Below are 10,686 nucleotides of genomic sequence, written 5' to 3' on the forward strand. Positions count from 1 at the left end.
TGTGCCCACTGTTTTGCAACAGTAGATGACTGCAAGTGTGCCTCAAGGTTGAGAAGGCATGGTACCACATCAGACAGTTTGAAGTTGGTCGTTGTGGATTGTGAACGGCTCCAGCAACTTCACAAGCTGCTCTAGCTTGGCCCAGTCACTGGTCAGCAAGTTGGTCATGTGGATTGCGAACGGCTCCAGCAACTTCATAAGCTGTTCTAGCTTGGCCTAGTCACGCTCCTTGCTCGCACTCAGATTTCTTCCCTGTTAGCTAGTGATAGCTAGTGGTAGTGATGCACATGCTACCCACTGGGCAAACACTGGTTGAATCAGCGTTGTTTCCACGTCATTTCAACCAAAATCAATCAATGTGATGACGTTGAATCAACATGGAAAACTGATTGGATTTGCAAAAAGTCATTAACGTAAGGGCATTTCATATTTTTTTCACCCAACTTTTTACTGAAATCCAATGACATGGTGACATTTGTTGTTGATTTCACATTTAAATCACGTTAGTTGACATCTCAACCAAATATAAATCAAAACTAAACGTTGAACTGACGTCTGTGCCCAGTGGGTAGGCCTATTTGAAACATCGGCATCTACTAGCAGCATTTACACACCAGATTCAGAAGCTCGAAAACCCCAATAGAAAAAAAGCTTGAAAACCCCATTAGATTTTTGCCCAAACTTTAAAAAACAATAAAACTAAACATAATTTATGATGATTTTGATTGTATTTTAGTTAGTTTTGCAGTTTGCTTTTCAAATGTTTATTTTTTATTTTTTTTATTTTTTTATTTTACTAAATTGTTTACTACAATAACTTTGGTGTGTGTGTGTGTGTGTTTGTGTGAGAGCATGATCAGAAGAGGTCCAGTTCAAAATGGTTGGGTGTGTGTTTGTGTGTCAGTCTATGGCAGAGGGCAAAGTATGGCAGTTGGTGTGTGTGTATGTGTATCAGAAGAGTCCCACTTTTACTTTTCCTTCTCTACAGCCTTTCAAGATGCCCCTATCCAGCAGCTTCAGCAAGTCAATTTGGACCTGGAAGTGAAAAAGAGGGCTATATTATTAAGAAACTCCATTTAGTCTGTCTGACAGAAAGCCCATGTACTACTAGAAAATATTTTCAGTACTGTGTAAAGTGTGACTGTGTTGTTCACCCAGCAGGGGGCATTGTAGTCTCACCTCAGGGACATCCACCATCATGCGAAGCTTCTGGTCCCACCAGTTCCAGTCCAGAACCAGGAAGCGCTGCGCTGGCAGTGCCAAACTGGGGTTAAATCCCTGAGGGGGAGAAAATGAGGCCCCACCTCAGGGTGAAGGGTAGAGGATCAGAACAAAGTATCATGTAAATTAAGCCACACTAAGGACAAGCCTTTACCTCTCCCTAGAAGGGCTTTCAGTCTCCATGGTGTTCCCATCCCAATGTGTGAGCTTGATGAGTCTGAGGGCGGAGTTACAGACAATGAGCAGAATTACAGAACCCTTCTCTGTGTGTTGCGTCTGGACCTTAGCCCATTTGGGACAAACTGAGCAAAAAGAGAAAAGGAAAAACATATACTGTGATACAAGGGACGGATGTCAATAGTCTAAAGTGGCTTCCTCTTCTCATTTCCTCCACAGATCAGTCAGATGAATAATAGGAGATGAGGAGGGGAAGCCAACACCAGACCAGGGGCGGTGTGTTCAATAGGGCGATATGGGCGACGCACTGCCAAACGGGAAAAGGAAGGGATTTTTTTTCTAATCAATTATATCACGGCAACTGTAGTTATCAGTGTTGTAATCTAGACGTCTGATCTGCCACAGTGCCACACTGCCACTAAATGTCCAATCAGGCTAAAGTCGTGCTTCAAATGGCTCCCCCCCCTTTTGGGGCGATTTCAGTCAGGTTGAAAATCGCCCAGAAGTCTGTCATAGACTCCCATGTAAAATCTATTTTTTTCAAATTTCAGAGCTTTCAATACAATCTCTATGGGTGTCTGAGGGCTTGCACTTACGCGCTTTCGTCATACGTAACGTAACCATGAACGTAACTAAGAAAAGAGCGGGTAGCCTCATCAATCAATTCACGTACTACTATCAAGATGGCTATAGCGTTCAGTGCAACTCGATTGTGTCTTTGAAAGAAGTTCCTTTTTGTCGGCGAACAAATGAAGATAAATTGGCAACGAAACAATTAGGACCTCCCAGACCAAATTTAATAATTCAACAGGTTTCTAAAGGCGGAAAGTCCTACACCCGAGGATTTTCCAAAAATTGGTACGAACGAAAAAAGACATTGCCACTCAACTGGATGAGGGATACAGGCTAGCTGTCCGCCGCCACAACGATGAGGTTAGTGTTGATAATCACAAGTTTACTGGAGAACTGAGACCAAGTAGAGACTTTGGACAGGGTGGATATGGTATAATAAAGGCAGTTTATTCAGAGGTAAAGATATCTGGAATCGCGTGCACGGACCCGTTCGTCAAACTCTTAGGGAGCTATACATTAAGCCCCATTACTTACCATATCAGATAAGAGAAATTGCTGCAGCTACATATATTTTACATCCTGGCCCTACATAGTTCACTATTTGCATCACTTACCAAAATATTACATGTGGTCATATATGCTTGGAAAGTGGAGATGCCATAGAACGTCAAAAAAGTTAACATTGCTGGAGACACATTGCCGTTTTGGAGAAGACATCGCGTTTGCTAGCGAAGAGATTTGTTGTGGCAAATGAACTTGGGCTGGGAATTGCCAGGAACCTCACGATAAGATATATGCATTGCGAGTCTCATGATTCTATACGTATTGCGATTCGATACTGTGATTTTATTGCGCACCATATGTCTGTTGCAGAGGGATCAGAAAGCCATGAGAACGAGTTTTGATCAGTCATGGAAATAAAAGTGCTGAAAACAAATTGGCTCCCAATGTGAAAAGATTGAGAACAAGCTATGAAGGAACAATAATGGTGTTTTGGTGCAGGTACAGCCAACTAGCGCTAAAATATTGCGATATTGTCAATACAGTATATCGTAAAGTATCACTATGTAACTCGATTTCTTTCACCCCAATCCCTCAAATTAACGGTAAATAACTGAATTGTTTGCCCCACATTTAGCTAAGATGATTAGCTAGCCAGCTAAAATGTTTTATTTAGTTAGCAGTCGCATCTACAATAGTTTACTGTCAATAACATGTCTCCAAAAATGACGTGGTGTCTCCAATTGTGTTGACATTTTACAATTGCGATGCGCATCCATGAGTATCCACTTTCTGTAGCTCAGCTGGTAGAGCACTGCGCTTGTAACGCCAAGGTAGTGGGTTCGATCCCCGGGACCACCCATACACAAAAATGTATGCACGCATGACTGTAAGTCGCTTTGGATAAAAGCGTCTGCTAAATGGCATATTATTATTATTATTATTATTATTATTATTATTATTATCTGAAGAGAGCCCCGAAACATTGTGTGCAGACATTTTATGCAATAAATGAAGTAGGTTGAATCTAGTAGTTCTGATCTTCTGATTGGTCCTGATGAGTTGGGCGAGGTCCCCTCCAGGCTAGTGTCACTGTTGCATTGGCTCTGAGTCGGGTTCTCTGTCTTCAAATGTTCAGCCTAAGAGAGGGGATTTTTGTGTGTGTGTGTGTGTGTGTGTGTGTGTGTTTAACAGTGATGATGTGTGTGTGTGTGTGTGTGTGTGTGTGTGTGTGTTTAACAGTGATGATGTGTGTGTGTGTGTGTTTGTGTGTGTGTGTGTGTGTGTCCTCAGAGCAAGAACTCGTGAGTTGGAAGAACTGAGAGGCCTATGGCGTGGGTGTTGTCCTTGGCCACCTGCTGACAAGGCTGACAAGATAGGACCCTTTTGTCCATTGTTATTGGATAGGAACAGAACTTATAACCAGCTCCTGACCTAAATAGATCTTAGCACAACATTTTACTCAACATATCATATTCCATATTCACTATAACAAATATATTTACTACGACATTAGCAAGAACCGCCACATCCTCAGCCGGCTAATCCAGTGTGTGAAGTTTTGCGGAGTGTTTGAGTTAGCTTTGCGAGGCAAAGATGAAACTGAGGGCTCCACCAACCCTGGTAAGCCAACACTTTTGAGATCAGTCAATAAATGCTTCTGGTATTGACTTATATGCTGCCCCTGTCTTCATGTTGTTGCTGGACATATCTTTTTTAAAATGTGTGTAGGTCACCTAAATCATCAGAAAAATTGCCCCCCCCTGAGAATTTTTTCAGGAGCCGCCACTGCACCAGACTATTGAGTTATACCCAAGTACACATCTAGGAACATGACAGAAGACTTAAAGCACAAATGGGACAGAAGTCCTATTAGTTTAACATTGAGGTTAAAAATGAGTAATGGATTGGTGAGGCATGTAGGTATGTAAGGAGTGACGGTTTGGTTTGTACTCACTTTCTTTCAGGTAGGAGGAGGTGTGTGTGAGGTCATTAATCATCAGGAAGCAGGAATCAGTGAAAAAAGTCACATTAGGTAATTCAGAGAAAGTGAGTGCGTAGGAGTGAGAGAACGAGAGAGAGGGGGAGAGAGAGGGGGAGAGAAAGAAGAGAGAGAGAAAGAGAGAAAGAAAGATATAGAGAGACTGACAAAAAGGCTGACAGCCCTTATACCTGCTGGTAACAGAAGACAGAGGTCAGGTGTGACAGTTGAAAGGTTAAAGGTGACTCGCCCTGCAGTTTGAGCTCTTCCAGTTCGATGACAGAGCGCTCGTATTTGAAATACTTTAGAACCAGGTTCTGCAGGTCGCCTGGAGAGCCCGGTTTGGGTTTCGATGTGGCCAGGGCATCTGTGATCGTCTTCTTCTTCTGAATTCACACAGAGATACAATTCCCACTTCTAACACCAATGTGATTGAATTTAGGCACATTTTAACTGCAGTTCCTTTTTAGGACAGCAAGTGTCTCTTCAATCCCCTCCATCCTCAGTTTTACCTTTCTCTGTTTCTTGGGCTTTTTTTCGCCCTCATCCGCTTTCTTCTCCTGAGCCATAAAACACTCCTTCTGGGATTTCTGTGTAGACAAATATAACTGAGACAGTAGTAGTACAGTTGTACACCAAACGAAACGCAATGAAGTTTAAAACAAACTATTACATACCAGAGGAGGAGAACACACCTGTTTCCTCTTCTTTCCTTTATTCTCCTGTGGGGTGGCTTCTGTAGGCTGTTCTCCTCCTCTTTCTCCCGTTCTTTCTCCTCCTCTCCCCCCGAGACATCTGAAAAAGCAGAAAAAAGTGTCCATTATATTTGACTTTGCGCAACCTCAACCTCTGCCCACTGGACAGGCATAGTTACCACAACGACACGGTGCATTGTCACCATGGACACCAAGGGGAGTATACTTTATAGTCACCATGGATATCAATGTTGTAACATACAGCCAAACAAAATGCCTGGCTATCTTTAACACCCCTCTGCACCCTCTATACCACATCCCCCCCCCCCCCCCCCCCACCCCCCACCCCCCATCTCTCACCCCTCGCATCTTACCCCCCCTGCTGTGAAATCCTGTTCAGGCCCCATGGGAACAGAGGACAGAGAGAATGTCCGCTCATAAATACCTCTGGTTTAATTTAAACAGGCTAATGCCACAGTCCCACCTCTAAATCTGGACATTTCACTACACTGCCCTCACTGGCCACGAGTAAAGAGGGAGGACCCACTCCTCTACTCTGGTGTATAACCATAGATATAGACTGTAAAGATGTGGTCCTCTGTAGCTCAATTGGTAGAGTATGGCGCTTGTAACGCCAGGGTAGTGGGTTCGATCCCCGGGACCACCCATACGTAAAAATGTATGCACACATGACTGTAAGTCGCTTTGATTAAAAGCGTCTGCTAAATGGCATATTATTATTATTATAGAACAGACTGACACAGGTCTCTATTCTACAGGTTATGTCATGGACCCACCCACATGGTGATCGAATTGAATGGTTACTTTGAGATATTGACATCCTGTCTGGCATAAAGTACATACCAAGTCTGCCTTTTAATGATCATGTTAATTCTATCTATTCCATATCTGTGGTTGAATCTCACTTGTCCCAGAGAACATTATCTACCCCCGAGGCTGCCTTGTGGCACGTCCTTAATAAAGCCCATGTATGTTCCATTGCCTGTCTGTCTGTCGGTCCCAGGTGTGTAATGATCACAATGTGAGCAGGGTTTATTGGGGACCTAGTGGCATGTGGCATGGCTGGGTTTTACGAGATCAACCCAAGCTGTGGTGTTTGCTAGACTGAATGTGTAGGCTGAGGAGTTTCAACATTTATAACACGTTTATAAGACGCCATTGCCTGATTCCCTCTTCATGTGACCCTCATAAATACCACCAATAGGACACCAATAGGTAATTCCCAATTCCCATGGATTCATAGGCCTATAAGGTGAAGGGGTGATAATGACCCCGGTGAGTGTCTGTCTGCCCAGACAGTGACAGATCTTACACATTAGTGTATGTATGCATAGGCATTAATTCACACTAGCCTATATTCATAATGCATGAATCAATTGGTATAGCCTAACAATAACTTGAATGAATTGCAGGAAATCTTACAGTCTGTCACTTTAAGAGTTTCTGGAAATCACTTGGGGATTTAGATATCACTATGGTTGCCAAGCACTTGTGGAGTAACATCAATGTGGCTACAGAGTATATTTAGAGTAATGAAGGAGTATATTTGGAGTAACACATGGGTGTCCACTGATCTTTTTAGGCTTAGTACACTCACAGGACACTTTGCAGGATGGTTGGGTCATTCTCTGAGTGTCCAGCATAGGTGACAATGACGTGCATTAGCCGCTCAATATACCTCAATGACAAACTGCACTAAACACACCGCCGACCAACCCGAGTGTGTGTCTGTGCATGCACGTGTGAGGGTTATCAGCCATCTCCTTTCCCCTTGTTCTCCATCTTGGTCACCCTCTCTTTTTCCCCTCCCTGTCCCCATCTCACCGATCTCTCTCCATCTATTCATTTTCTATCTTGATCTGTCCCTCTCTTTCTCCTGCTCTGTCACTTTTCAGTCATGACCATCTGTCCAGGGGAAAGAGGATAGGTTAGTGTGTTTAGGCACAGGGGGTTGTAGCAGGAAAGAGAGGGTATGTGTGTGTGTGTCTAGTGTGAGAGAGTGTGCATGTTACATTTAATTAGCACCGATTCATTTCTGCATGGTAGGTCTGATCCAACCACTACTCCCTGGCCCCACCCCTTCACTCTATCCTTTACAGTCATCTGTCAGGGCAATCGCTCCCTCTCCATCCGTCCATCCTCCCCTCTAAGCCTCCATCCCTTCTTTAAGGATCAAACCACACACTCTCTCTCACACACACATCCCCCTCTCTTTCCTTCTATCTGGACCACTTGGAGAAAATGTAAGGACACAAAAGAGGGAGAAACAGAGAAGAGAGAGAAAAGCGTATAAAAGAACAGACAAACGGGGGACAAGAGGAGAGCATAAGAAGAAGAAAAAAAAGAGTAGGGGAGCACTTTACTGGATGACAGATAAGGGGAAGGAGTATCAGACTCAGACGGAGCAGCACAACCAAGGCCGGACAGAATCACTTGTCTGCTCCATCAGTCCTGCAGGTACATTTGTCTGCCCGCCTGCCCGTCTGTCCATCTGTCTGTCTGTCTGTCTGTCTGTCTGTCTGTCTGTCTGTCTGTCTGTCTGTCTGTCTGTCTGTTAACTGGTCTGGCTGTGTGAACACTGGCTTGCTCTCATATAAATAAAATTCTAGTTCTGTGGTTGCTCTGGACTGGTTTGGTTGAGCCAGTTTTAGCTGCTGTTCTATTCTAAAATTCTAAGATTGAGTTTCTCTGCTTCTCACGCTTGACTCACTTTATACTACATCTACACTGTAGATGTGTGAGGATCTGAGTGTGTGACTGACTGTGTGAGACTGAAACAATGCCCTCTCTTCTGTACAGTCTGGTGTTGGGAAACAGGGACTGACTCACCAAACACCAGTTCCTGGTTAACTACATAAATCGCTCAGGAATATGTAGGATAATGATGAGCCAAGCACTGTATGACTAATAAGTGCTGAGCGATGGATGACGGGGGGCTTAAACCCCAACTTTAATCTCTTTAACACCACAAAGACCACTCTGACAACCTTTCAAGCAGTGTGTGTGTGTGTGTGTGATTGTTGAGCTGATTCAGCAAGTGTCTGACTGATTTTAGGATTATGCTGGGGCCGAGTTTACCTTGAGTGAACAAAGACTAGAACAGTATAAGTGTGTATGTGTGTGTATGTGTGTGTGTGTATGGTGCGTGCCAGGTGTGTGTGTGTAGTATGGTCAACAGGGTTACTGAGGGCACAAGGGATATGGTTTCCCCCCATGGAACAGCAGAGGGATCACATTTCCCTGGAGGTGACTCTAGGAAAATATCTCTATTAATATAACGTTCTAATGCTAGAACAAGAACACACTATGCTAATGCTAGCATGAAACCCCCATCAGAGCAGCTGGACCGCTGGGAGGAAAGGCTAAAGCTAATCACATTTACAGCCACTAGCAAGGATGCTATCAATGATCAAATACGTGCAGTACCCTACATACACAACTACTGTAGCCTAGAACGTAAGTATAGATGCTAAACACATTCAGATATAGGCCTACATAACTGCACAAAAAAAGCAAACGTGTTTTGGTGTTTGAAAGTCTGCTAGTTTATGTGTCGGAAACACTGCTAGGCTAGGCTGTGTTATGTACTGTATTATTATGTACTGTATTATTATGTACTGACCTGTACTGTTCTTGTCCAAATACTGGCACATTAATCCCTCATTTATACACGTGTGACGTGTGAAAAGTAAAAATACCCCCCATGACGCACCACACAGAGGTCGCTCCTAAAAGTCACTGCCATTTTGGGACTAACAATTTTGTCACACATCTGGGTCAGTCCGGCTACACACACACCGTATCTACCGCACGCACACTACACACACTACATCTGGGCCAGCCAGTCCTACCAAACACACACACACTCCTGGTCCTGCTCCATCTTAGCAGGCCGGTCCAGCCTGAAAAGGTGAAAGGTCAGAGGGGGGGTAAAAAATGTGCCACAAGATGCATTATTTCTCTGACCCCTAACCCCTGACCCCTGATCCTCCCAGGTCAGTCCAGAAGGTTAGAAACGGCTCTGGCCATAGATACAGTGGGGGAAAAAAAGTATTTAGTCAGCCACCAATTGTGCAATTTCTCCCTCTTAAAAAGATGAGAGAGGCCTGTAAACACAGGTCAAACGTTTTCTGTAAGTCTTCACAAGGTTTTCACACACTGTTGCTGGTATTTTGGCCCATTCCTCCATGCAGATCTCTTCTAGAGCAGTGATGTTTTGGGGCTGTCGCTGGGCAACACGGACTTTCAACTCCCTCCAAAGATTTTCTATGGGGTTGAGATCTGGAGACTGGCTAGGCCACTCCAGGACCTTGAAATGCTTCTTACGAAGCCACTCCTTCGTTGCCCGGGTGCTGTGTTTGGGATCATTGTCATGCTGAAAGACCCAGCCACGTTTCATCTTCAATGCCCTTGCTGATGGAAGGAGGTTTTCACTCAAAATCTCACGATACATGGCCCCATTCATTCTTTCCTTTACACGGATCAGTCGTCCTGGTCCCTTTGCAGAAAAACAGCCCCAAAGCATGATGTTTCCACCCCCATGCTTCACAGTAGGTATGATGTTCTTTGGATGCAACTCAGTATTCTTTGTCCTCCAAACACGACGAGTTGAGTTTTTACCAAAAAGTTATATTTTGGTTTCATCTGACCATATGACATTCTCCCAATCCTCTTCTCGATCATCCAAATGCACTCTAGCAAACTTCAGACGGGCCTGGACATGTACTGGCTTAAGCAGGGGGACACGTCTCGCACTGCAGGATTTGAGTCCCTGGCGGCGTAGTGTGTTACTGATGGTAGGCTTTGTTACTTTGGTCCCGGCTCTCTGCAGGTCATTCACTAGGTCCCCCCATGTGGTTCTGGGATTTTTGCTCAGCGTTCTTGTGATCATTTTGACCCCACGGGGTGAGATCTTGCGTGGAGCCCCAGATCGAGGGAGATTATCAGTGGTCTTGTATGTCTTCCATTTCCTAATAATTGCTCCCACAGTTGATTTCTTCAAACCAAGCTGCTTACCTATTGCAGATGCAGTCTTCCCAGCCTGGGCAGGTCTACAATTTTGTTTCTGGTGTCCTTTGACAGCTCTTTGGTCTTGGCCATAGTGGAGTTTGGAGTGTGACTGTTTGAGGTTGTGGACAGGTGTCTTTTATACTGATAACAAGTTCAAACAGGTGCCATTAATACAGGTAACGAGTGGAGGACAGAGGAGCCACTTAAATAAGAAGTTACAGGTCTGTGAGAGCCAGAAATCTTGCTTGTTTGTAGGTGACCAAATACTTATTTTCCACCATAATTTGCAAATAAATTCATTAAAAATCCTACAATGTGATTTTCTGGAATTTTTTTTCCTCAATTTGTCTGTCATAGTTGACGTGTACCTATGATGAAAATTACAGGCCTCTCTCATCTTTTTAAGTGGGAGAACTTGCACAATTGGTGGCTGACTAAATACTTTTTTTCCCCACTGTAAGGCTTATAAGTGAATGAGTTCTCAGGAGAGAGACACAGGGATCAATG

General features: G+C 44.0%; 1 pseudogene across 1 annotated transcript; it reads right to left on the bottom strand.

Moving 5' to 3' along the window:
- Positions 1–951: 951 nt before the first annotated feature.
- On the bottom strand, positions 952–5,037 carry LOC311129076 (protein CMSS1-like; annotated as a pseudogene). The gene is made up of 6 exons: positions 4,966–5,037; positions 4,700–4,839; positions 4,430–4,482; positions 1,357–1,523; positions 1,180–1,264; positions 952–1,035 (listed from the first exon to the last, which is right to left on the bottom strand). The product of its transcript is annotated as a protein CMSS1-like (transcript).
- Positions 5,038–10,686: the final 5,649 nt, after the last annotated feature.

Source organism: Coregonus lavaretus, assembly GCF_964263955.1.
Source record: "Coregonus lavaretus genome assembly, chromosome: 5".
Taxonomy (NCBI): Eukaryota; Metazoa; Chordata; class Actinopteri; order Salmoniformes; family Salmonidae; genus Coregonus; species Coregonus lavaretus.